General features: G+C 46.3%; 1 pseudogene; it reads right to left on the bottom strand.

Annotated features, from left to right (window-relative positions):
* LOC128106427 (40S ribosomal protein S15-like) overlaps window positions 1-26,095 on the bottom strand; it is a 38,702-nt pseudogene extending 12,607 nt beyond the window's left edge.
* Window positions 26,096-26,688: the final 593 nt, after the last annotated feature.

Below are 26,688 nucleotides of genomic sequence, written 5' to 3'. Positions count from 1 at the left end.
GCAAAAAGGCCACCAGGTTCCCAGCAAGTCACAGGGAAGATCTGTCCTTCTGCCCCCTTTGAGGGACATGATTGAAAATCTCCTCAGACAATCCTAGTCCCGCCTTCAAACAGCTACACCCCCAAAGCCAGGCCTGGCTCTTCTGGGATCCTGCTGGCTGACATTTATTAGAGAGAAGACACTAAAATGGGTCAGAATAATACATAAATTCTTTGAAAACCTGTATGCCAAGCTGGAAATCCCCTCGCTGTTCTGTTTCCCTGCCCCACTGCGCACTCACATTGTCCAGTGTGGCTCATCAAACACTGGCACCGAGATGAAAATAACAACATAAAAATAGGCTAATCTTAAAAACGCCAGCAACATACAAAGTCCCAGATTTGAATATTAACTGCCTTCTTAAGTGGATTTTCCTGAGAGGAAATTAAAGTTAAAAATTAAATCTGCATGCAAATTAATCCAAACATTCTAGAGGTCAACAGAATCAAAGTCCAAAAATCTCACTCTCCTGTGCCTGGGACTTGAAAATTTAAAGAAACTGAAGTTGATCCAAACTTTAGCCTCAGGTCCTTGCCCTGCCTAGTCTCGGCTTCGAGGGTTGGGCTGTAGGTAGAGCTGGGCAGTACACAGCCTTTCTCATCCTCAGTGGCAGGACGGAAGTCTTGAAGGATTTTAGGGGATGAATGCTTCTTCACTCTTTCTTCTGTTTGTACTGTTCAGCACACTAAAGATTATCACAGCCTTGAGCCAAACCTACCACATCTAGAAAACAAACTAATATTATCTAAAGCAGAATGTTTTCAGCGCCCAGGATTTGTGTTGCCCAAGTCACTGGCAATAATTAAATGGGACTAGATGGGAGGAGGTCAGAGTCAGAGAAGAACTTGGAGTTAACCTCTCCGGGACGCCAGCCAGTCTGGGATAGTCTCCACAGTCCAGTCTCTGCTTTTACGATCTGAATCCCACGTCCTGACACGGTCTACGTCTGTTGGTGGGGATGGGGCTGAGATCTGTAAGTAGCCCTCTTTCTACGGTAATAGAATTGAAGTCAATGCCATCTCCTTGCAGAGTCAGAAGCTTGAACTGTCGGCAGCATAAACCACAAGGCTTTTGTTTGATTTCCCCTTGCTTTCTCTGTTTATCTCTAACTCTGATTCCCTTTATCCTTCCAGCACCCTGACGCAGAACTGGATTCAAGCCTCATCAATAACCCATGAGCAAACCTTTTCAGGAGCCTGAGCCAGAAAGGGTGCTTCTGTCAGCAGCCTTGGGGCAGGAGCCAGCCACCTGCAGCAGCCTGAACACTTCTGTTTAGAGAACTCTACTCAGGTGAAACCGTCATTCTTACGGCATTGGCAGTAACCCGTAATTCTTGGCATGGTGTCTATTCAAGCTTTTGACCAATGACTCAGCAAGATGTAACCCATTCCTGGACTGGAGGTTCCACTTGATGACACAAGATGTTTACTTGGGCATCGTGTTCCTTATTGTATGGTGACTTCTCTTAGATTGCTTTCATACCCATATGTATTTTAGGACACTTTTACAGCAGTAGGTTTCTACACAGCTTTTTAAAAGCCCTGCAGTATCAATTACCCCTCCCCACATCCCTCTTTACCCCACCTTCTCCCTCCCCATTTAACCCTCCTGGTCTAGTTCCCCTCCCCTCTCTAAAACACTGTATTTCCCCTCCCTTGGAAGAGCCCCCCCCCCCCCCCCCCCCCCCCCCCCCCCCCCCGCTGGCCTCTTAGCTAATATAACCTCTGTTGTTATTTGGATTGAAGTACACATAATCGAGGCTTAAAAACTAACACCCACGTATCAAAACAGAACACGCCATGTTTGTCTTTCTGGGTTTGGGTTGTTTCACTCCGGCTGATTGTTTCTAACGTCATCCATTTACCTGCAAATTTTGTAATTTCATTTTTCTTAACAGCCGAATAATATTCCATTGTGTAACTGTATGGAATTTTCATTATCCATTCATCAGGCGATAGACATTAAGGCTGGTACGTGCCTGGTTCTCAGGGAGGCTAGAAGAGAGCACGAGATCTCCTGGGACTGGAGTTACAGATGGTTGTGAGCTGCCCAGTGAGTGCTGGGAATTAAACCCAGGTCCTCTGCAAGAGCAGCCAGTGCTCTTGACTACTGAGACAGCTATCCAGCCCCTACTGTTGCCTTTTTTTGACAAATGAGATTGTACAGTGGTTCCAAAGGTTTCTTGGACGGGATTTCAATCTGATAAGGCAGAACCATGGCTCACAGGAGTTTCACAAGGGCTGAGACCTGTGACCTGTCCTTTACAGGAAATGGAGCTATTTGTGAAATTCCTTGAAAATGGCAAGTTTGCAGTTCAGGAAGGATAAAGGCATATAGCCCAGACCTTAAGCATAGTTCATTGATATTTTTACGTTCTTTAACAAAATTTTAGTACGTTTGTGTGTGTGTGTGTGTGTGTATACTAGTGCCGTGGAGGAAAGAGGAGACAGCTTGAAGCAGTTATTCCCTCTTCCACCCTGAGAGTCTCAGGGATCAAACCTTGGTTCAGAGAGCAGAGCCAGCAACTAGTTGACTGGAATTATCAGAGAGTCTGGAGGAGCCAGGAACATGGATAGAGAGAGCCGCACAGGAAGGAATAGGGAGGCTCTGGGAGTTTCACACTTTTTTGGTTTGGGACAAGTGGAGAGATACGTCTCTTGCTGGGTGTCCTCCGAAAAGGAAGGTCAGCTGGTTGCTTCTTGGCCTCTCTGATCTAGCAGGTTTTCACCCCACATCTGACTCCCAAGTCTTTGTTGGTAAACAGGATGATAGAGACTTAGTTTAAACTACAGATCACAGCCGTGGTCACAGAAAGTCAAGGCTCGAGTGGCCGGCAGGGCGCCAACTGCGGGATTGGGGGGAGGGGACAGGGGGGTGCTTATGGGCCCACAGACAGTAATTAAAGTATCAGCAGAGTCATGCGCAGCCACTAAACCGACAGAAACACATGCAAATACTCAGGTTGCTGCCCAGGCTTGGCAGCATGCAGCTTTACCTACTCAATCACTTTGTCAGTTTGTATTTTAACACCCCTCTGCTGGAACTCTGCTCCTTCCAGGGTTGAGGTTCCAGAATTTACCCCACTGTTGAGTGGTTCCGTTCCTTTTCTAACACATGCTGGGCTGGAGCTAAAGTCTCCCTTCCTTGATTTTCTCTATGCCTTCTGGTCCAGAGAATGTTTTTTACTACGGTATCTCTGTAGCTTTGATACAGTGGACCACCTTAAAGAGAAATATAAAATCAACAAAGTTTAGGGCTATTTGGTTTAAATAAACCTTTGGGTCTGGTACCCATGCTGGATAGACTCGCAGGAGAGATGTCGCATCAAACCAGTAGATGTGGCTGATTATTGTTCTGTCTCTTCTCCATTTAACTTGTCCTCTCTGCCATGCCTTAGTATATCAACTTAGTATATCAACTCCATAAATATCTGACATATTGGTTGAAGGCACAGGCAAAACTACATTGCTGGCTGCATCACCAGGTTCTGAATCTAACCCACTCAGTAGCTGTTGGAATGTTTTCCCTGTGTCTACCGGCTCTTTCCATCTTGAGTCTGTCCAGATTCTTTGTAAACACGTGGTAGAACTCTACCCATCATCAGAAGGTTGTTCAAGCCCTGGAACTGTGGCTTCTTCACCTGGGTCATTCACAGGAGCCTGTCATTTCCTGAATCAGGCGTCCTGCGGCCATGGACAGGTATTCCTGTCAGAGATCATAGCTGCTTTCTTTTGTTTTTTTTTTTTCTTAGTCTGGTTGATGCTTCTGAACCAATGATAGCTAAAACATCTTCAGCTTATCTAATCCTCCCTTTCCGAGCAAGCAGACCTGGATCCAGCTCCTCCTTCTGCATTTCTCTGTCCTCGCCTCTGAGAGCTCAGCTGACCTTCCTAGAGATCTGATCTCTCCACAGAGCACTCACGCCGCTTCCCTCCGGCTAACCGCCTTATCTTTTTGTATTTTGTTTTTCTTCTTATACTTCCTCTGTTCCTCTAGACAAACTGAAATACAACTTTCAAGTCAGCCCAGTTGATCTTGATTTCCTAAGAAAACCTCCTTGTTAGCCTCCTGGACGGGTCCCGAGCTGTTTGAGATGGCATGATAGGGCTGGTGGTGGGTCTACAGGCTGGACAGAGCTGCCTGGACAGAGCGAGGTCAGAATTTCCTTCTTAGGATCAAAATACTCTAAAGCACAGCAACAGCGTTCCGGAGCGGGCGTGACTCTGCTCACCTACAGTTGCCAAGGATAATCTAAACTCAACCTTTTCCTCCACAAGTCTCTGCTAGCTGTTGCTTGGATCACGGCAGTAGTTTCTAACTCGTCTCTTTGCCACCATACCTCACCCAACAGTGAATCTTCCACATATCTGCGAGTGATTTTTTTAAACAAATTTACATCATTTAGGTATGTTGCTTCACATCTGCCATCCCAGCACTCAGGGGGCCACTGCAGGAGGATGACAGTGGGGTGGCAGCATTTCCTGTCAGAAGTCAACCTGTTTTCCTTTGTTTGACAAGCCTGGGGAAGCCCAAACTACATCCTCTGTTTCAAAAAGGAAAACGTAACTTACAGAAGCTCAAAGGATACTATGAAGAAATTTAAAAAACAGCTCATACTACAAGAATTATTATTATTTTTTTAAGATAGGCATACTGGCACACGCCTTTAATCCCAGCACACTGGAAGCAGAGGCAAGAGGATTTTGAGGCCAGCCTGATCTACATAATGAGTTTAAGGATAACCAGAGCTACATAGCTAGACCCTGTTTTGAAAAAAAAAAAAGATTTTTTAAATGATACATCTGATAAGGATCAAGAACCTTAAATATATAAAGAACTTTTGTAACTCAACAGTAAAAGACAAAATTATTTTTTTCAAATTTTAAGTCAGGCAAGTGACTGCGGAAACTCTCTTCAGAAAAGATGTACAAATGGCCCGTGAGCATAGGAAATGATAGCATTGTTAGTCACCGGAGAAATGTGCGTGTTCTGTATGTGGCTGTGATAATCACCACGACCAAAAGCAACTTGGAGAATGGAAGAGTTTACTCAGCTTGCTGGTCACGGTCAATCATTGAGGGAAATCAAGGCAAGAACTAAAGATGGAACCTTAAGCAGAGACCATGGGGGACATTAATTATTGGTTTGTCTCCATCAGCTTGCTCAGCTACCTTTCTTACACATCCCAGGTCCAGCTGCCTAAGGATGACACTGCCCACAGTGGGCTGGACCCTCCCACATCAATCATTAATAAAGAAAATACCCCCACACATGCTCACAGGCCACTCTAATGGAAGCAATTCCTCAACTGAGATTTCTTCTTCCTAGGTGACTCCAGATTGAGTCAACTTGATACAAACTAACTTTGACAGTAAGCTAAAATGACAATGACATGCTTTTTCATAGCCATTGGAATGGCTACCAATCACAAAACCAGAAAATAATATGCCAGGGTGTTGGAATCTTCTTCCATTGTATCTGGGAATATAAAATGAAGCAGCCATTTTGGAAAAGAGACTGACAGTTGTTCAAAAAGTTAAACATAAAGATACCATATAACCTATTAATTACCCCTAGTTACATAGAGAAACAAAGATCCTATCAGAATGTTCATGCTTATATTCCCAATAGCCAAGGGGTGAAACAGTCAAAATGCTCGTAAGCTGATCAACGGAGAAATAAAATATAATACACACATACAATGGAATATTACCCTGCCCTAAAAAAGAACAAAGTACTACTACATGCTATGACACCGATGAGTCTTAAAAACACTATGCTCAGGGATATAGAGATGGCTCAGTGGTTAAGATCACTGGCTGCTCTTCCAAAGAAATCACATTTGATTCCAAGCAATAACATGGCCACTTACAACTGTCTGAAACTCCAGTTCTTGGGATCCAACACCCTGGGCATGCAAGTGGTGCACAGACATACATGCAGGAAACACTCATAAAAGAAAGCATTCTGCTTGGTGAAAGAGACTAGACTCAATAGGCTGTGCTGGTCAGCTTTGGTCAACTTGATATAAACCTATACACACCTGGGGAGAGGGAAACTCAGGTGAGGAGTTGCCTCCATCATATTGGACTGAGGGAATGTCTGTGGGGGTATTTTCCTGATTAATAACTGATGTGGGAGGGCACAGACCACTGGGCATGCCACTCCTGAGCAGGTGGTCCTGGGTTGTGTAAGAAAGCAGGCTGAAGAAGCCATGGAGGAGAAAACGGAAGCAGCATCCTCCACGGTCTCTACATCAGCTCCTGCCTCCGCTTCCCTTGATGATGGACTGTAGCCTGTACGCCAAGCAAACCTTTTCCTCCCCCAGGTTGGTTTTGCTCAGTGTTGATCACAATAACAGAGAAGCAAACTGGAACCGGTTCCGTGATTTCGTTTACCTGAACCACTCAGGACGCGCACATCCACACAGAGAGGCAGCAAACCAGTGGCTGCCGGAGCTGAAAGGCAGGAGGGTGGGGAGTAGGTGCAAACAGGGACGGGATTTCTCAGGGAAATGTCCTGGAATTTGTGGTTGTGACTGTACCCACGGTAAAATGCTAGAACAAGCCGGGCGGTGGTGGCGCACGCCTTTAATCCCAGCACTTGGGAGGCAGAGGCAGGCGGATCTCTGTGAGTTCGAGGCCAGCCTGGTCTACAGCGCGAGATCCAGGAAAGGCGCAAAGCTACACAGAGAAACCCTGTCTCGAAAAACAAAACAAAAACAAAAACAAAAAAATGCTAGAACAAAAATCCAACAAAAGAAAATCAAAAAAAAAAAACCTAACGAAGATGGTAGATTATGTTATGGGAATTGTATCTCCAATTTTAAAAAAAGCAGTAAGAGGGGGCTGGAAAGATGGCTGAGTGGTTAAGAGCACTACTGCTCTTAGAGAGGACTGAGGTTTGGTTTCCAGCCTCCGTGAGGCTGCTCACAGCTGTCTGTAAGTCCAGGTTCAGTGGCTCCTAGTCACTTCCCTCTTCTGACCTCTGTGGGCACGGCATCATGGGCTTTCACTTCCAACTCATGTCCACACTTCCTACTCCTCCTCCTGCCTGGAGCATGAGCTACTCTGGCTCCCTAGGGCTCCCTTCTTTCATATCATGGAGACCTCAGAGCACTGTCAACTTCTTTTGAAAGGTCCCACTAACTACTCCCACCACGGTCTCTCACAACACTCCGTGGTTCTTTCTGTGTAGTTATTATGGTTGATCTTGGTTGTCAGTTTGGTTGGATTGAAAGATGCCAGGGAGTTTAGTAAAGGGCACCCTGGGTGTGTGATAGACTGGGTGTCCAGAGGCAGTTGTCATGGGTACAGTAGCTGAGGGGAGGGAAGACTCAGCATCAGTGTGGGTGGCACCGTCCAGTAGGCTGAAGGCTGATGGACTGGAGGACGGCAGAAGCTAGATAGCATTTGCAAGCTGCGTTCTTCCTGGGGCATGGGTCTGCTGGTGCTCCTGTCACCCGTGGACAGACAAACGCTCTTCAGCCTTAACTCAGAACTGTGTCCTTGCTTTTTTCTGAAGCCTCCACCTTGTTGAGCTGAACAGCTTTGCAGCATGCAGACGGCCGCTGAGGGATCGTTTACCCTCTAATCACATAAGCCAATACAATAAACCTTGTGTAATTATAAGCATATTCTTTCTATTCATTCTGTTCCCCCAGGGAGCCCTAATTAATACAATAGCACTTATCAGTCTCTGAAATTGTATGTTTGCTTATTTGCTTTCTCATCTGGGAGCACATACAGAGGGCTGGGCCTCAGTCCGCCTTGCTCACTGCTATCATCCAAGCGCTTACATCATTGTTTGGCACTGAGCAGGTGATCAGAAGTGTTTTCAGTGAATGGAGAGGACGTGACTGGTGGATTTTGAGTGCTTTGGTATTGTGGTGGTATCTAAGACAAAATGGACGTGTTGGAGTCAAGACCCCCGGAAACCGCAGTCCCGGTCACGTTAGGCCACAGTGGGAGAGCGTGAGAAACACGAGGAAAGTTTCCTGCTGTCGTTTCCAAATTTCCCCCAAACTTGTAGAAACTGTTAAATCTGCCCAAAGTTTACAAAACCAGCTAGAGAAGGAGAGTGGGAAACATTTCATCTGGAAAGTTACCTAGATTTTTGGTAAATAACCCCTCACCCATGCTCATGTAAGCAATCCTAATTAACTCATTAGGAAACACATACTTGGAGCAAGCTTTTCTGTCATCCACCAGCTCACAGATAACAACACAGAAACTCATTATTAATTATGAGAGCTTGGCCTTAGCTTGTGCTTGTCTCAACGAGCTCTTATAACTTAAAATAATCCATTTATACTAATCTACAGTCTGCCATGTGGCTTTACCTCTCTTCCATCTTGTACCTCCTGTTCCCTCTCCCTATCTGGTTGGCAACTCTGCCTTTCTTCTTCCCAGAGTTCTCTCTCTGCCAGGAGGTCCCGCCTATACCTCCTGCCTAGCTATTGGCCGTTCAGCTTTTTATTACGCCACTCAGAGCAATGCACCTTCACACAGTGCACAAATATCCCACAACACACACACAGGCACACATACACAAGGTGGGGATAGAGAAAGAAAATCAGTGGCAGTGTAGGAGGACAAAAGAAGACAAATACAAAAATGTATTATACACGTGTCTGAAAAGATCAAAAATATTAAAAATAAATTAATCATCTAGATAAACAATGCAGTGTAATGCAAGAGTCTCTTTGTTCCCATGGGGAGAGTCAGGGTGTAGTTGCTTGATTCGTGGCACCAGGAAGAGATCAAAGAGAGGAGCCACGGCAGCACAATGGGTGTCCCTGTGACTGCTGCTCAGATCAGCCTCCGGGCTCAAGCTTTGCTCCTGGAGATGAGCAGTAATAAAGATCAGAGCACCCATAAACCACAGAGCACGAGCACATCTGCTTTGTGGCCAAGGAAGAGGGCAAGCAGAGAGACAAGGTAGGGTGAGCTAGCCTTTGAGAACTGAGTTAAGAAGCAACCATAAACACACCAGTGTGGGGAGAGGAGAGCATGTCAGGCTAGTGGGGACCACATGGTGACATGCCGGGGATCAGGAAAACATGCTCTGCAGCAGACTCCGATAGAAGGGTCTAACCTGGCCTCTGTATTTCTCCGGAGAAGACCGAGACACATGCTGAGAAACATGGGTTACATACAGTGAATGCAGAGGATAGTGTTACTATCTCCTTCTCCAGATGAGGAATGCATCCCGCTTGTAACTCTGAGACGATCTATGTATGAGTCACCTGTAGGATAAATTGAGTGGAAGCATCATTGAGAGAAAAGCCATCTGTCACTGTATGTTCTAGTGAGTTTGATCGGCAGGCAAAAGAGAAGGCCTGTGAACTAAGATGGGGGAACAAAACATAAAGCTAGTTTAGGTTTAGATGGTCCAGGAAGGAGAAGGTATTAAGGAAGGAGTGAAAAGGCATGGAGGGACGAGATTACGAGGTGGTACAAGGAAATTCACGGCGAGCTGGCGGCCAGTGAGTCAGCTCCATGAGTAAAGTCTGGTGACCCAAGTTCAAGCCCAGAGACCCGAATGGTGGAAGGGGGAACAGACTGCAGGTTGCTCGCTGACCTCCACATGGGCACCACAGGCCCCCAGCATCCCAAATAAAGTGTCAACACTCTAAAGACTAGTTGGGAAACTAATACTAGAGTTATTACTTCTTGCTTGTGGAGACAATGAAATGACTTTTGAAAGTTTAAGAAACACTGGAAACCATGTGGAAGTCCATGATCTGGGCTACCTCTGGCTGCTATGGGCAGGGAAGCTTTTTTTTTTTTTTTGCAGTGGTATCGATGATTACAGACTCCTAGTTGAGAATGGGAGACACTGAAGGCCTCTCTAACGATCACTCCCACACACACACTCCCAAAAAGGAAAGGAACAGTCCAGACACGAAGCCACTGAATAGAGTACTTAAAAATTGTGATAAAGGCCTCTCACCGACTGCAGCACTGGGCAGAGTGGCCCCTCCACCTCACCTGGGCAACACAGTAGAGCTGGCCCTGGTGGTGTAGGTGTGGACCAGCAGACCCAGGACATGAGAGCAGGAGACTCAGGCCCGCCCCTTGCTGCTCACTACATAGTGTGAGCTAGCCGGGGGCAGTGCTAGAGAGCTCACCCTGGTGTTGAGGGTGAGGGAGAGCTGGCGGGCTGACCAGCCCAGCAACCACCCAGAACCAGGACTATGAGTTGGCCCATCCCATTATCCACTCCATCTATGATCTGCTGGAGCCTGTGAAGGGGCTGGTCCTGCAGGTCCAAAGCTACACGATCTCTATGACACAGGACAACAGGATATCCAAGAGGAGCCCTAATGAGGGCTCAGTATTGATGATGTAGCAAAAACCAGAGACCTCAAACCAGACCAACGACTCATTGCAATGAACACTTGCAAGTAGTAATATATGGACTAAAGGACTATGTGACTCACTGTGTCACACTACAGCTTCCACAACAAGATTTTTCTTTCCGTTTTGAACATTAAACATGACAATAGATGGTAGTGCAAAAAAAAAAAAAAAAGATTCTTTCCTTTTTCTCTTTTCTTTTAAATTTTATCTTGTTTTATCCTGGGGCAGTGGGCATGAGGGTGCAAGGGTAGAGGGCAGATGGGAAGGGAGGGGGAGATGAGTGGATGAGTGGGGTCGAGATGCATGGTGTGAAATCCACAAAGAATCAATAAGAAGTTCAATTTGAAACAAAGAAAAACTTTTTAAAAATTGTGATAAAGATGCTGAAGTATAGCTCTTCACAGTTGATGGCTTCTGGTGGGACGTATGTGCGTGCACACACACACACACACACACACACACACACACACATACACACACACACACACACGACTCAGTTATCTTTAAGGAGCTGGCACTGGGAGTTTGCCCATGCTCCAATGAGTATATGGGCAACACAAATTGGACTTGGTGTATTTTATTTTTCATTTTAGGGGGAGGGTACAGGGGTGGGAGAGTGGACCTGGAGAGGAATGGGAATCAGGAGGTAGAGACAGACAGGTCTCTGTGAGTTCCAGGACAACCAGGGCTGCTACACAGAGAAACCGTGTCTTGAAACTGACCTGCCCCCCCACCACCACCACCCCAAAAATTAAAAAAAAAGAAAGAAAGAGAGCAGAATGCTATGGGGCCATACTTAGACAGACATGCTGAGGTAGTAACATCTAAGGGTGTCTTAGGATGTGAATTAGACACATTTCAGGCTGTGAAGGAGGAGCCCGGCGACAGATTGTCCAGTTTGAATTTCCAGAGGTGACTGCTAGGTGCCCTCCGGGGCGAAGCCGGCCTGTACACTCATCGGCTGACTCACCTGCCTGAAACAGATCTTCAGTCATTATAACGCCATCCACGCCCTCCCGTATCTTACTGAACTGTCTGTGTATTGGCGTCCTCCTCTTCTGACCTCTCTATCTGACCCTCCTCTCAGGCCTGCCTCTCCACTGGCCCACTTCTGGGCTTGGCCCATGCTGCTGCCCTGGTCTGATGCATAGAGTCCCTGTTGTCTGGCTAACCGAATACCACACTTCTGTCAAGGTCAAGCTCACATTTTAGTTCCACCATGAGCCTTTCCTGACTGCCTTTCTTTGAACTCCTAAAGTACAACTGCTCAATTATATTGCGCCATGCATTATTCACAATTGTTTTATATATATTTAATGTTGGGAAGGAAAACAAAGAGAAGGAAGAGATTAACCAAGAGAAAGGGGGCTGAAGAGGTGGCTCCGTGGGTAAGGGCCCTTGCTGCTTTTTCAGAGCACTAGTGTTTGATTCACCCATCATGGGTGGCTCACGACTCCCTGTACCTCTAGCTCCAGGGGACACAATGCTCTCTTCTGGCTTCTGTGAGCACCTGCACATACATATGCATACACACACACACACACACACACACACACACACACACACACACACGCACACTAAAGAATACATTTTTAATAGAGGGGATCCCCGCTGTAGCTTCTGCTTTTGGGGGGTGGGTATTGCTGGCTGTTCACTGGGGGAGTGAAGCAAAGTGGTCCAGAGAGACTCTGGTCCAGGAAGAGACACTGAACTGGTGGCAGTAAGCATCCTATTTCCATGTCACCTTGTGGTTTACCTTACGTGTCTGGTACCATGAGGAATAGGAGGAGCCCGTGGGTGCTCCACATAACAAAGCTTACAATGCATATTCTTGGGCCCCTCTCCTAACTTACTGAATCAGGACATCTACAGTGGGACTCATAAACCTATTTTAATAGCCTTCTAGGTAATTGAACCACATTGCAATATTTAAAACTTTTTAAATTATGTTTATTTAGTGGGGAGGGGGGCTGCACGTGTGCCACCGTGTGCAGAGGGAGGCCAAAGGACAACTTGCAGAAGTGAATTCTCTCCTTCCACCTTGTGGGTGCCAGGCATCAAACTCAGAGTCCTAGGCTGGGGTGGGCACCGTTATCCACCGAGCTCTCTGGCTAGCCCTTGGGTAACACTAAAGAAGCACTACTGGAGCATAGAAACCCTAAAGAACTCACTATGTGAAACTGTCTCTCACAACGTACATACTCCTTTCCCTTTGAAAGAGAAGGCACTAATTGTGACATCCTATTCCTTGTGGGGACACTCACTATAATGAACACTTCTTGCCCCCCGGGGGGGGGTGTCACTCTCACTAAAAGGCACTATTCTAGACAGAACAATGGGGAGCCTGCTGCCAGAGCCACCTGGTCTCCTCTGGCAATTAGCTGAAACTGTCAATGGGAGTGTGCTCAGCTTGGGATCATTGCAAAGAACAGCTCTGGATAGAGCGGGCCTTCAGCTTGGAGCTTTTACAAAAACAGCACCACACAATTGCCTCTTGAAATGGGCTGGATCACAGTTTTGTTGTTGTTGCTGTTTCTTTTTTTTTCCCCTTCCTCCTCTCCTCCCACTACCCCCCTACCCCGCACACACACTCACACACACATTCCCTCTTCCCCAGATCCATTCCTCCTCCTTTTCCTTCAGAAAATGGCAGGCCTCCCAGGGATATCAACCAAACATGGCATATCAAGTGTATATGGGCGGTGGTGGTGCACGCCTTTAATCCCAGCACTCGGGAGGCAGAGGCAGGCGGATCTCTGTGAGTTCGAGGCCAGCCTGGTCTATGGTTCGAGTTCCAGGAAAGACTCCAAAGCTACACAGAGAAACCCTGTCTCGAAAAACAAAAAATAAATTATAAATAAATAAATAAATAAATAAATAAATAAATAAATAAATAAATAAATAAAACTAGGCACATCCCTTCATATCAAGGCTGGATGAGGCAACCCAGTTGGAGGGAAAACAACCCAAAAGTAGGCAGAAGGGTCAGGGACAGCCCCTACTCCCACTCTTAGGAGTACCACAGGAACCCCAAGTTATATAACCATAACATTTATGCAGATGACACACATCGGTCCCATGCAGGCTCCCTGGTTGTCAGTTCAGTCTCTGTGAGCCCCTAAAGGCCCTCGTTGATTCTGTGGGTTGTTTTCTTGGGGTGTCTTGACCCCTCTGGCTCCTGCAATCCCTCCTCCCTCTCTTCTGTAGGATTCCCAGAGCCCTTCCTAATGTTTGGCTGTGGGTCTCTGCATCTGCTCCCATCAGTTGCCGGATGAAGCTTCTCTGATGACAATTAGGCTAGACATCAGTCTGGTTACATAAGATGTCCGGTTCACCACAGAAACAACTAACCTGGGCTCATAGGAGCTCACAGAGTCTGGACCAACAGCTAGGGAGCCTGCATGGGAACGACCTAGGCCCTCTACATATGTGTGACAGCTGTGCCCCTTGGTCTATTTGTGGGACTCCTAGCAGTGGGATCAGGGCCTGTCCCTAATGCCCATGGAGGTCAGAAGAAGGTATTAGATGCCCAGAACGAGAGTTAGAGGTGGTTGTGAGCCACCATGTGGGTGCTGGGTATCAAACCCAGGTCCTTTGTAAGAGCAGCAAGCACTGTTAACCTCCGAGCCCTTGCTGCAGCCCCTACTCGGGATATTTTCAGGTCTTTATGGGAGCTGTCACCATGACTTCAAGCACCTCTCTGGATGGACCCTTCCTCTCTGAACAGCTTTCCTTTCCATTGCATGAGAAAAATTTAAAACTTAAAAATCTTAAAAAAGAAAATGTGTTAGACATACACATGGAACTGTGCTCAGTCATGAAGGAGGAGGAGATTTGGGGCTGGCAAAATGGCTCGGTGGGCGAAGTCACTTTTCCCCCAGTCTGAGGGCCTGAGTTCTATCCCTGGGGCACACACGGTAGAAAGAGAAGTGACTCCAGCAAGTGTCTCTGACCTCCATTCACACACTCACATACACGTGCACACACGCGCACACACGTATGCACACGCTAAACAAGCTGCAAGGACAATTTCAATTAAAGATCATTCATTCACGTCTATGAATGTTTTGTCTGGCCGTGTGTCTGTGCACCACGTGAGTGCCTGCTGCCCGTGGAGGCCAGGAGCGGGGGCCGGGCTCCCTGGGACTGGAGTCACAGTCAGTTGTGGTGCAAGGGGTTGAACTGAGAACTAACTCTGAAACGAGTTCTCACGGGTACGAAAGTCGAGGAACGTGCAGCTTGCCTGTGGTTGTCATATGAACTCTCTGGTGCTCTGTTTTCTAGTTCTGGGGATTAAACTGGAATCATCCCCCCTGCTACCTTCTTTCTCTCTTTGAAGCCAAGGCAAGTTTTCAAATCGGATGAACAGAAAATTTTAATTGGTTCACTCCATTTTTGGATTTTTTAAAAAAATTTTTGTATACTGGGACTTAGAGTCATGGTATTTGCTTCCATGGCCTAAGACATTCCCTCCCAATTTGCAGAAAGTTGTTCATTTTTTAGGAGTCAAATAATGCAGTACTATGGAACGCTTCATTCCTAGGGCCACTGATCCTCAAAAGTTAGCTATCTAACCCCCGTATGTCCTGGAAATCTATTTGCTTAGGGTTACCTTACATTCAAATATTACTTTGAAAGTCCATATTAACTGGACACTTAATTATCAGGCTGAGTAGAGCACTGACGTCCTTACAGAATTCATTGAAAATTTTTCTCCTTATGCTTATTCATAAATTATATCAGGAGCATCTGTCCTTCACCATTTTACTTCTTTATCAAAGAAGACTAAGTTATTTCAGCTTTGTGACCCGTCACTTAGAGGTCATTGCAACAGTTGAGTGGTTTTTATACTTACAATAGTAAGTGAATAGGTTAACTCAGAATAACCCAAGTTAATAAATTTACAGTGTTGGGACTTGAGAGATGGCTGAGTGCTTAAGAATGCATACTTCTCTTGCAGAGGACCCGAGTTTGGTTCCTAACACCCATGTCAAGTGGCACACCCATGTCAAGTGGCTCACAACATGTAACTCCAGCTCCAGGGAGAGCCAACATCTCTGACCTCCTTCTACAAACGTGTGTGCATACCCCCACAAAGATACACACATAATTTAAAACTAATAAAAATGAATCTTAAATTTTTACAATGTTAAATTAGCACCTACCAGAATTTGAAATGCAGTAAGTCAATGCTTATCATAAATTACAAAGAGATACTCTACAGTTATCGGAAAAGGTGGCGAATTCAAGGCCAGCCTGGGATACAATAGTGAGACCCTACCTCAGAAAACAAAACAAAATACAGTCTGTGTCGAAAGGCTAAGGATGTGCCTCAGTGGGTAAGACTGCTTGCTGTACAAACGGGGAGCTGAGTTCAAATCCCAGAACCCAGGTTAAAAAAAAAAAACCTAGACATGGTGGAGTGTTTCCCTGTAACTCCAGAGGTTTAGGAGTGGAGACAGGGAGGTTGCTGGGGCTTGTTGGCCATCAAGCTATCTCCAGGGTCAGTGAGAGACACTGTCTCAAGATAGTATGACAGAGTGCCTGATCGATAAAGCAGATTAGCTGATCCTCGGCTGGCCTCTGCATGAATATACATCTGTGCTCATCACACTCTTGTGTCTCTGTCTGTCTCTGTATGCAATAAATTGCTTATTTTTCCATGTTATTTATTGTACATTTCCCTAAAATAAGAACCTTCTATGACGATGGTACTGAAATGCCGTAAAAGAGTAGAGAAGGCAGAGGTCAAAGTAGGAGGTGAGAAGAGACACTGGGATGAGACCACGATTGCCAGAGTGCAAGTTCACAGCCGCAGGGCAGGGACAGCGGGGGGGGGGGGGGGGGGGGGGGGGGGGGGGGGGGGGGGGGGGCCCAAGCTCACGGCCGCAGGGCAGGGACAGCGGGGGGGGGGGGGGGGCCCAAGCTCACGGCCGCAGGGCAGGGACAGCGGGGGGGGGGGGGGGGGGGGGGGCGGGGGGGGCCCAAGCTCACGGCCGCAGGGCAGGGACAGCAGGGGGGGGGGGGCGGGGGGGGGGGCCCAAGCTCATGGCCGCAGGGCAGGGAGTGGGGGGGGGGGGCAAACTCATGGCCGCAGGGCAGGGACAGCGGGTCCAGAGCCTGCAGGAAGTGGGGCAGACGGCTCTGCCTCCTTCCCTGGTGACTGCCACCTTCTTGACAGTCCGGTCCAGTTGGTATTGAGCTCAGGATTCCAGAAAGACACATTCTGATGTTTGAGGGAAGTCATGGAACTCTGAAAATGCAGTGTTGGCGTCCTCTCTCTACTGGAGGTTATCCAACTATCTAGATCACATCTGGCCATTGGGGAGTGGAGAGAAGCTAAGCTACTCGGGGCAAAATTTAGTTAAGAATCTATTTCCCCTTTCCTTCCAGAACTAAGGTGCTGTCTGATTTTCTCAAACGAAACATGTTTAGAAATATACACACAGCAAGGCCAGTTTCCCTTAGTGGATGGTGGAACCGATTCACGTTCAAAAACTACCTGGAAGAAATATTGTTCCTGTTGTTAGACTGATTTTTAATAATTCCTGCAGTTTAAGTGACCGCAAACAGTACTTGAGAGGCAAACATGAAATAAGAATTAGAAGCACAGCTTGCATGCCCTTCCATATTAAAAACTGGTAGTTATATAACGTTTAGTTGAGATGCACCCCCGGTTGGTCTTAAACTCTATAGAGAGCTGAAAATGAGCTTGAATTACGGATACTTCTGCCTCCACTTCCAGGGTGAGCCACCACACCGAGTTTTATGAGGTGCTGGGAATCGAACCTAGTACCTTGTACATGCAAGGCAAGCCCTTGACTGACCTACATTCTTAGCCCAGTATTTAACATTTTGAAAACCTTAGCTCCTTTTCTATTGTTATATTGATCCAGTGAAGCACACAATAGGTAATATCTCTTTTATAAATGAGAAGATGCTGGGTGGTGACGGCAGCGGCGGTGGCGGCGCACGCCTTTAATCCCAGCATTTGGGAGGCAGAGCCAGGCGGATCTCCGTGAGTTCGGGGCCAGCCTGGGCTACAGAGCGAGATCCAAGACAGGCATCAAAATTACACAGAGAAACTCTGTCTTGAAAAAAAAAAAGGGTTATAAATGAGAAGATACAAAGATCTGAGTAATTAAATTAATGGTCAAAGGGCATACAACTAGCTAAGCCAAGATGGTGTCAGTTCATGACTCTATCTATTGCCCCTCATTGTTTCCAAGCTGGCCATTGGGATTCTCAGCTTGCCTGGCACCCAGCATCGTTTTATAGGAACAATGCTCCAAGCTTTACTGGAGTGCAGGAAGGTTTCGAAACCTCAAGGGAGTGGGTTGTGCCTCACACAGGAGCAGGAAGTCTGCCCGTCTTCACCTATGTTGTGAAGCAGTGGGAACTGATGCTTTCTACAGACTCACAAACGCACTGGATCCCAGGGAAGGTAAAGGAAGTTTCCTCCATGACATTAGAACTATTTCAACAAAACGATATGATGTTTGAGATCCTGGCATTTGCTTTAAAAGAGTGGGTAGATATGCAGGAAAAGGTATAAATATACAAGGCATGGGAATGGATGTCCTCAGCACAAATATTGAGACTGAGTTACGAGCAGATGAGGCATTATTTAAGCTTGTCTGTATGTGTTTGCAGTTCGAAGACTAAAATGCCAATAAAGTAGCAAAACAAATGATAAAATAGGAGATGGTGAGATAAGTCAGTCGGTGATGGCATTTGCTATGTAGCCTGGCAACCAGAGTTTGATCCCTAGAACTTACGTCCCGGCTGAAGGAGAGAGCTGACTTCACCAAGCTGTACTCTGCACGTGCGTCACAGCGTGCGACTCCTGCCCTAATAACGAACTTAGAAAATAGAAATGAAGAAATAAATACTGTTAAAATCAAAGCCAGACTCGGAAGGAAAAGTAGGGTATGTCAAGTTTGAAGACTGAAACTGTGATCGTTTAGGGGCCTGCTAACTTATTTTAATTCATAGACCTTTCGATTGCCATTTGAACACAAATGGGAGTAATTTCTATCTAACAAAATGGTCTGTCAGCCTCGGGGGTGTGGAGGTGGTGTTCTGTAAAGCCATCCCGGACTCTGGGATAGGGGTCCTTGCTATCTTCACATGTAGTTGCCAAGGTCATTTGATACACCCCAAGCCTGGCCTGTAAGAAGAAGGGAGCGGCACAAGAACACATCTTGTGGAAGCACAGTCCAGAGGTGCCACAGTTCTGCTTCTGTGAAACAGAAAGCTCGGCAATGCAGCTGAGGCTGGCGGGTGCCGCGGTTTAGATCTGTGTCTGTCCACGGCTCACGTGGTTCACAGCGTGGCACTACTGGGAAGTCATAGAACTAGCAGAAATGAGATCATGGCGGAATGCACTCGAAGGGGATTCTGGGTCTCTCTCTTCCTTGTCCTGTGGTGTTGGGGATCAAATCCAAGGCATCTTTATACCCAACTTTCTCTTCTCTGTTTCTTGCATGCCATTAGGGGACTAGTCTTGCTCCATCACAAGCTTCAGCCCTGATGCTTTATCACAAACCCAGGGCCAAGTAATCACAATCAAACCCCCAAAACCACGAACCCAGACAAACCTTTTCTACATGGACTATCTCGGGCATTTCCTTCAGTAACAGAAAGTGAACACAGTAGGCATGGCCTTCTCATAGATGCAGTGAAAGTTTGATGATAAATTTTGATGAAAAACAACAATCATTTCTACTATGACTACCTAGGGTCCTCGGCTATTAACCTAGGCAGAGGTCAATTATCATGATGCTTCTGAGACTGAAACTTAATGTTCAGGGCCTCTCACTAGCGTAGGTCTCATAAGGCTCCACGAGGAGTCTGTATTCATTACCAATTTCTTGTTAAAATACGTTTATTATGATGTGAATGTGATATGCATGTGCCACAGCATGTGTGGGGAAGTCAGAGAAAACTTGGAGGACTCAGTTCTCTTCTTCCATAAGGGGGTTCTAGGGATTGAACTCAGGTGTCATTGACCTCTCTGAGAGAGAGAGACAGAGAGAGAGAGAGACTGAGAGAGAGAGAGAGAGAGAGAGAGAGAGGAGAGACAGAGAGAGACAAAGGAGAGACAGAGACAGAGAGAGACAGAGAGAGAGGAGTTGTTCTCACATATACCAGGTTGGTCTTGAACTTGCTAAATAGCCAAGGATGACCTTGAACTTCTGATCCTCCTATCTCCACCTCTCAAGTTCTGGATTATAGACATGTACCACCAGGCCCAGTGTATATGGCGATAGGGATCAGACCCAGGGCTCTGCGCATGTTCGGCAGGCACTTGGCCAACTACATCCGCAGGCCAGGAGCACCAATTTCTTCACAACAAGTTGCTCTAAACACAACAATTTAAAACAATAGGCTTATTTTTCTCATGCCATCTCTAAGAATTGGGGCTGGAGCAGCCTCCCTGAGTGGTCTGTACTGGGCTATCTCACGAGCTTACAAAGCTATCAGTCAGTGCTGAAGTTTTCGGAAGGCCTGACCAGGACCTTTTTTAAATGGCTCACGTGGCTAGGGGTATCATTTCTTTCTTCGTGCTTCTTTTGAGCACTCTTGTAACGTGGTAGCTGGGTTTCCCCAGAGTGAATGTCCTGAGAGAGAGAGAGGTGGGGTTAATGCTGTTTCTGTATCCTAGCCACGGAAGTGACTCACCGTCAGTTCTGCTGCATTCCATTGGTAAAATACAGCAGCGACTCAATGTGCAAGAGAGGAACTGTACAAGGTCGTGAATACCAAGAGCTGGAGACAATGGAGGAAATTCTTCCTAGTTGGAAGCTAGCTACCACTAGGCCTTAGTAACATGTTTGCATAGTTTATTTTTGTAATATTTAGAAAATTAAAGACATCTTTATGCTCTTTCCCCAAAATCATATTAGGTTTTAGTCCCATTAAATGTAAAATTTTTTCCTATGGGAACTTATCTGACACTCTGTAAATTATTTTAGAAGTTGGTAAAACTATTCCACAAACCAAAATGACAGTACTAAGTCCTGATAAAAATGAATCATTCTTCCCCTCTCTCCCTCTCTCTCTCTCCCTCTCTCCCTCTCTCTCTCTCCCTCTCTCCCTCTCTCTCTCTCCCTCTCTCCCTCTCTCCCTCTCTCCCTCTCTCCCTCTCTTCCTTTCTCCTCCAGGATCTCACTAATGTAAACTTGCCTGGGCTGGAACTCTCTATGTAGAGAAAGCTGGCCTTGAACTCATAGAGATCTACCTGCCTATGACTTCTGAGTGCTGGAATTAAAGGAGTGCACTACCACGATGGCTTCTAATCCAAATTTTTTTATCTTTCATAAAAATGCTTATTGGGCAGGCTGATCAGACCAAAGAGGAGTTATGTTTAACAATCTGAGCAGGTGCTTCCAGTTAGCTCAAGTCTATAAGTTAATTATATCTCTCTCTATGCCTCAAATCTCTCAATCATAAGATGAAGATAACAGCACACCCTTCATATGTTGCAATGACTGAATAAGATAAACTCTCAAAGTGCCTAGCATGTGTCTGGCAAGCAGCATATGCTCAATGAATGTCATTGGTTTTTATTATTATGTCTCTGAAAACTCACCAACCTCAGGAAGCCAATTTCAGATGCTTTTCAGAGTCTTGTGGCAATTTATAACTTCAGTGTTCATCTCAGATGATTGTGTACATTTGTATAAGTTGGTTGACAATGATATGAAGCAATATCAAAGATATGGAACAATTGGAACACATAAGCATTTACTGGTGGGAGTGTAATAGGTATAGTGATTCTGGTAAAATGTTTGTTAGAATATCCACATAAGATAACTGTATGCACATCCCACAGTACAGCAACTCTGCTCTTAGCTATAAACCCAACGACAATTATGCTAGTATCTACCAAGACACATATGCAAGAATATTCTTAATGCCTTCATTCATGTTAACCCAACATGAAGCAATCCAAATGCCCTCTGACATGATAAGCATGTTTGAAGAGGGATGAATATTGCAATAAAAAGAACCAATCTCATCAACACCATGTTGAGTAAAGGGATCTAAGAACAAAAATCAGATAGTTCAGAGAGAGAAAATATAAAGTTGAGTGGTATCTTAGGGTTATTATTGCTGTGATGAAACACCATGATCAAAAAGCAACTTGGGGAAGAAATGGTTTATTTCCCTCACAGTTCCATATCATGGTTCATCATCAAAAGCGGTGAGGGCAGGAATTCAAGCAGGGCAGTGTAAGGGGTACAGAGAGGGTCTTATGCTCACAGGCATGCACTAGGGGACCTGGAATACTAAGCACACAGGGTTGTTCCTTTAAGGGAAGGAATGTAAAACTTGTTTTCTGCCAGAAGGCTGGAGTGGACATGCTTTCTAGCCTGGTGACCTTTGTGCAATCTGTGTGTCTGAAGACTTTCTGGCGCCAGACCCCTCCCCCAGACCTTTCTCTCAGTCTACAGAACTTATTCTCATGAAAGGTGCTACATGTACTTTACAGAGTTTCCATGTAGTCACACTTAATCTGTATTTAGCTTACTTTGTTCCTCAAGGAGATATAGATACGCTTTGTGGTGCACATGGGATTGAGTTAATCTTCACAAGAATAGTTTTCTTGATTGCACAATACCAGATTGTGCTATTTAAATATGCCTAAAATAAACAACTCAGAGTCAGACTCCTGAAGTTTGAACCAACACTGGCCACTGAGTCATGTTGCGATGAACTATCTTCTTGCCTCCCATGACTTGTCTGGCCTGTGAAGATTGCAGAGACCCCCACAGGGCTGGAACCTGGAAGCAGGAGCTGATGTAGAGGCTATGGAGGATTGCTGCTTACTAGTTGGCTCCTCATGCTCAGCCTGCTTTCTTATAGAACCAAGGACCACGAGCCCAGGGGTGGTCCCCACCCACAATGGGCTGGACCCTCCCACATCAATCACTAACTAAGAAAATTCCCTACAGCCGGATCTTATAAAGACATTTTCTCAATTGAAGTTCCCTCTTTTCAGATGACTCTAGCTTGTGTCAAACTGACATAAAACTAGCCAACACAGGGGAGTAGGGAGGTGAGAAGGATCTAGAAGATGTTGGGGAGGGAGGAAACATGATCAGAATATACTTTATGGAAAAAAATAACAAAATAAAAGAATTGGAGATGAGAAAGGGAAAAAGTAGATAGTTCATAATTTCATTATGTAGACTTTGAAATTAGTCAAACAACAAAGGTTAAAATACTGATTTTCTTTTGGACAATTCTGACTGGAAGACTAACCAAGGGAGCCTTCTATGATACTGAAAACATTCTAACTATTGGTCTGAGTAGTGACTGCATCGGTGAATAATAGGATAATTAAAAATTAATCAAGCTTTCCATTTAAAATTTGGATATTTTATTGTAAGTTGTACTAATAAGACTCCCTTCCCTTTCTAAAGTTAGTGATGGAGAGCAGGGTATGGTGGCAGAGTCTTATAATCCCCATACTTGGAAAGGTGAGGCAGGAGGACAGTGAGTTGGCTAGAACAATACAAAACAAAACGGAAGTAATGACTGGGCTGTGGAGATGGCTTCATGGGTGAGGTGCTTGCTGTTTAAGCATGAGAACCCGAGTTTGGATTGACGTGGCAGCAGGTCTGTGATCCCAGGAGGAGATGGAGGATCCCAGGGGATCGCTAGCCAGCCAGTCTAGCCGATCAGTAAGCTCTAGGTTTCCATGAGAGACTGTGTGGAAACTAAGGGGGGAGTGTGATCAGTTGAGGAGAATACGTCCTCCACACGTGTGCACACACAAGGATCTGCACTTGCATGTAAACTTCCTTAGTTCCTTTTCCATTGCTGGGATAAAACACCCCCACCAAAAGCAACCCGGGGAAGAAAGGGTTCATTTCACCTCACAGGTCCTGGTCCATCAAAGGAAGTCAGGGCAGGAATTCAAGGCAGGAACCTGGAGGCGTGAGCAGGTACAGAGAGGCCAGGGGGATGCTTCTTTCTGGCTTGCTCCCTGTGACTTGCTCAGCCTGATTCTTTACAGCACACAGGACCACCAGCCCAGGAGCGGCACCATGTACAGTGATCCAGGCCCTCCCATAACCATCATCAAGCAAGAAAACGCGCCACAGGCTTGTCCACATACCACTCCAGTGGGGCGATTTCTCAACTGCGGTTCCCTCGTCAATGACTCTAGCTTGTGTCAGGTTGACATAAAACTACCCAGTAGATATAAACATGTGCTTGCGCACACAGAGGAAGTCATGGTATAAAGAAACCCAATGCAGAGAATATTGACACAGGGTGACAGAGAAAGAGGCTTGACAGTGATTGAGGGCTAGTCGAAAGCTTCATTTTTGCCAACCCTAAATCTTTACAGTTAGAGTTGCTAAGCAGTGATGGAGAAGAGCCGTGGATTTGCTCTTTGACCGCTGTGTTAGTTTCACCATTTCAGAACTAAGAACCAGTGTTCTGTGAGGTGAGAGGACTAACAAGGAGAAAGGGAAACACAGCTCTTGACTCAGAGCTGGGTCTGCTGGGGTATGACAGAAAGGAAACCAAAGGTAACAGCCGCAGACTTCTAGAAGGAACTTCTCTGCCCCCGGGGGGGATGAAGCCAGGAGCAAACCACTAGAGGCAGAAGCTGATGTCGGTGCTCCAGGAACTGAAGACAGCTGTGCATTCATCCTAGGTCCTGAGAGAAATTCAATGAGGCTGGGCAAACAAGTGGACTGGAGAGGCCCCAGGGAGCGTCACATGGATGCGAGAGGAACCCACTGAGGGGAGACCCTCCGAGCCCGGTGCAGGGCTTACCACGCCATTCACAGGCTGGAGAAAGGCATGACGCCACCTTTCTTAGATGTGTTCGTCTGCATTCAGTGTGAAGGGAGGATGGGAGGGAGGCAAGATGAAGGGAAGACAGACTGACTGGAGGGCTGTTGCCGCAAAGTAGGCTGTGGATGATGGTACTGAAGCTAAGGCCGCAGAGGTGAGAGGTGAGCAATGTTCAGAAGTGGCAGGACCGGTCGGTCGGTCGGCTCAGCAAAGGAAAGATGAACAACAGCTAGTGTTCAGCTCTGGCTTCAGCAACCCTGTGGACTGTGGTGCCACTCACCTGCACAGAGACTAGTGGAATAGTAGCTGGCCAATGAGAGGGGTTTGGAGGGGTAGGAAGAGGAAGGCAATGAGTTCCGTTTCATCCATGCCGTGTCTTGAGTGCCCAGAAGATGCTGAAGCAGAGATATTGGGTCTATAGCTGGTCCTTAGGAGAGGTGACTTGAAGAAACCAGTCTAGAAGTCAGTGCTGTGTAGAAATGAATTAAATGAATTAAAACCATAGGGACAGAACAACTAGAATTTCTCCCTTGAATAATGCCAAGTGGGAAGCAGATTGAGTTCAGAACACCAAGGGATCCTTTTCAGTAAAGGATCAACAGCAGAGAAAGAAGGGGGAGGGGGGTGCACAGAGAAAGAAGGAAGCCACAAGAATGTATACCTGGTGGGGCTGGAGGGATGGCTCAATGGTTAAGAACACTGACTGCTCTTCCAGAGGACCCAGGTTCAATTCCCAGCACCCACATAGCAGCTCACACCCGTCTGCAACTCCAGTTCCAGAGGACCCAACACCCATGGCAAAACACCAATGCACATAAAATAAAAATAAATTTTTTTTAAAAAAAATGTACACACAGAAGCTTAAAGAGCTTCCAGCTAGTATCAGGAAACAGGATCTAAAGCTGCCAGGAGGTCACATCTGGGAAGTCTTTATGACATCTGGGAAGTCTTTATCATCTTCACGAAAGTAGCAGATGTGGCATCCTGTGCACCACTACACCTTTACCCCAGCACTGCCAAGTCAGAGGCAAGCAGACTTTGTGAGTTCGAGGACAGCCTGCACTACATGGTAAGGTCCAGGCCAGTCAGGGAAACAGCGACACCCTGCCTTAAGTAAGGCTCTGGAGAGATGGCTCAGCGGGTAGGAAGGAGCTCTTGTGGCTCCTGCAGAGGATCCAGGTTTGGTTTCCAGCACCCAGATGATGGTTCACAACTGTCTGTAACTCTGTACCCTGGGGACCTGAAACCTTCTTTTGGCCTCTGTGGGCACCAAGCATGCACATGGTGCACATAAATACATGTAAGAAAATACTCATACACATATACTAAAATAAATAAATCTTTTTTAAAAAACCAAAATAACAAAAACCCAGCAGAGATGTATTCACCAAATTTCAGAGATTAAACTGGCTTGGATTAAAGGCCACATGTTTATATGTCTAATTCTCAACTATCCATCCCAGGCCTGTGCCTCAAAACTGTGCAGCCTAGTCCCCTTACTAATTGAAAAACAAATCAACTAATATCCTAGTTTCAGACAGCAGAGCACCCTCTCGCTTTAATCATAAAGGGGCTTCTTCCCGAGCATTGGCTAACTCACGGCATGGCTCTGAAGGTCGAAGGACGAGGCTTACCTTTCGTAGAGCCATTGACCACACAGCTCGGAGGAATGACCAACCACGCCATGGGACTTCTCTAGCAGATACGTCCCTGCTGCTGCCACCTCCCGCTGCTGGGTCCCCATGGGTCTGGGATCTGGTCAGCAGAACCTCTATGCCAGCTGCACAGAAAAGGGAGAAGCCTCTGCAATCGTGCCTCCCAGAAGAACCACATGGCTTCTGCACCATCCTCACCCCACCTGCTACTTCAGGGAGGGTTCCATCTGCATGGCAAGCAGCATGACCCCTAGCTACACTCCAAGGGAGTCTGGGAAATGTAGTTCTTTAGCTTCCCAGCTTTTAAAGCTCAGAAAGCCAAGCAAGCTACAGTGAGATTGGATATGCGTGAAGAGCCAATCACAATATTTGCCACTATCTCTTTTTCTTCCGGTTGGCCTTCTGTTGCTGCAGTAAAGGCCATAACTAAAAGCAGTTTGGGGAGGAAAGGGTTTCTTTTACCTCACAGGTTGCAGTCTAACATCTAGAGAAGTCAGAGCAGGAACTCAAGACAGGCATCTGGAGGCAGGAGCTGAAGGCCATGGACAAGTACGGCTTCCTGACTTGTTTCTTATGGCTTGTTCAGCCTGCTTCCTTATACAGTTCAAGACCAGTTGCCCAGGGGTGGCACCACCCACAGTGGGGTGGGTCCTCCCACATCAATCATTTAATCATGAAATTGACCTACAGAAGTACCTATGGGCTAAACTGTTGGAGGCATTTTCTCAAATGAAGTTCCTCTTCCCAGTCAACTCTGGCTTGTGTCAAGTTGACAAAAACAAAAAACAAAAAAAAAAAAACACCACTCAGTA

Source organism: Peromyscus californicus, unplaced genomic scaffold (genome assembly GCF_007827085.1).
Source record: "Peromyscus californicus insignis strain IS unplaced genomic scaffold, ASM782708v3 Scaffold_9__1_contigs__length_137607984, whole genome shotgun sequence".
In the NCBI taxonomy this organism is placed as follows: domain Eukaryota; kingdom Metazoa; phylum Chordata; class Mammalia; order Rodentia; family Cricetidae; genus Peromyscus; species Peromyscus californicus.
Note: the sequence above shows the minus strand (reverse complement) of the source record. Positions and strands in the feature narration are given on the sequence as shown.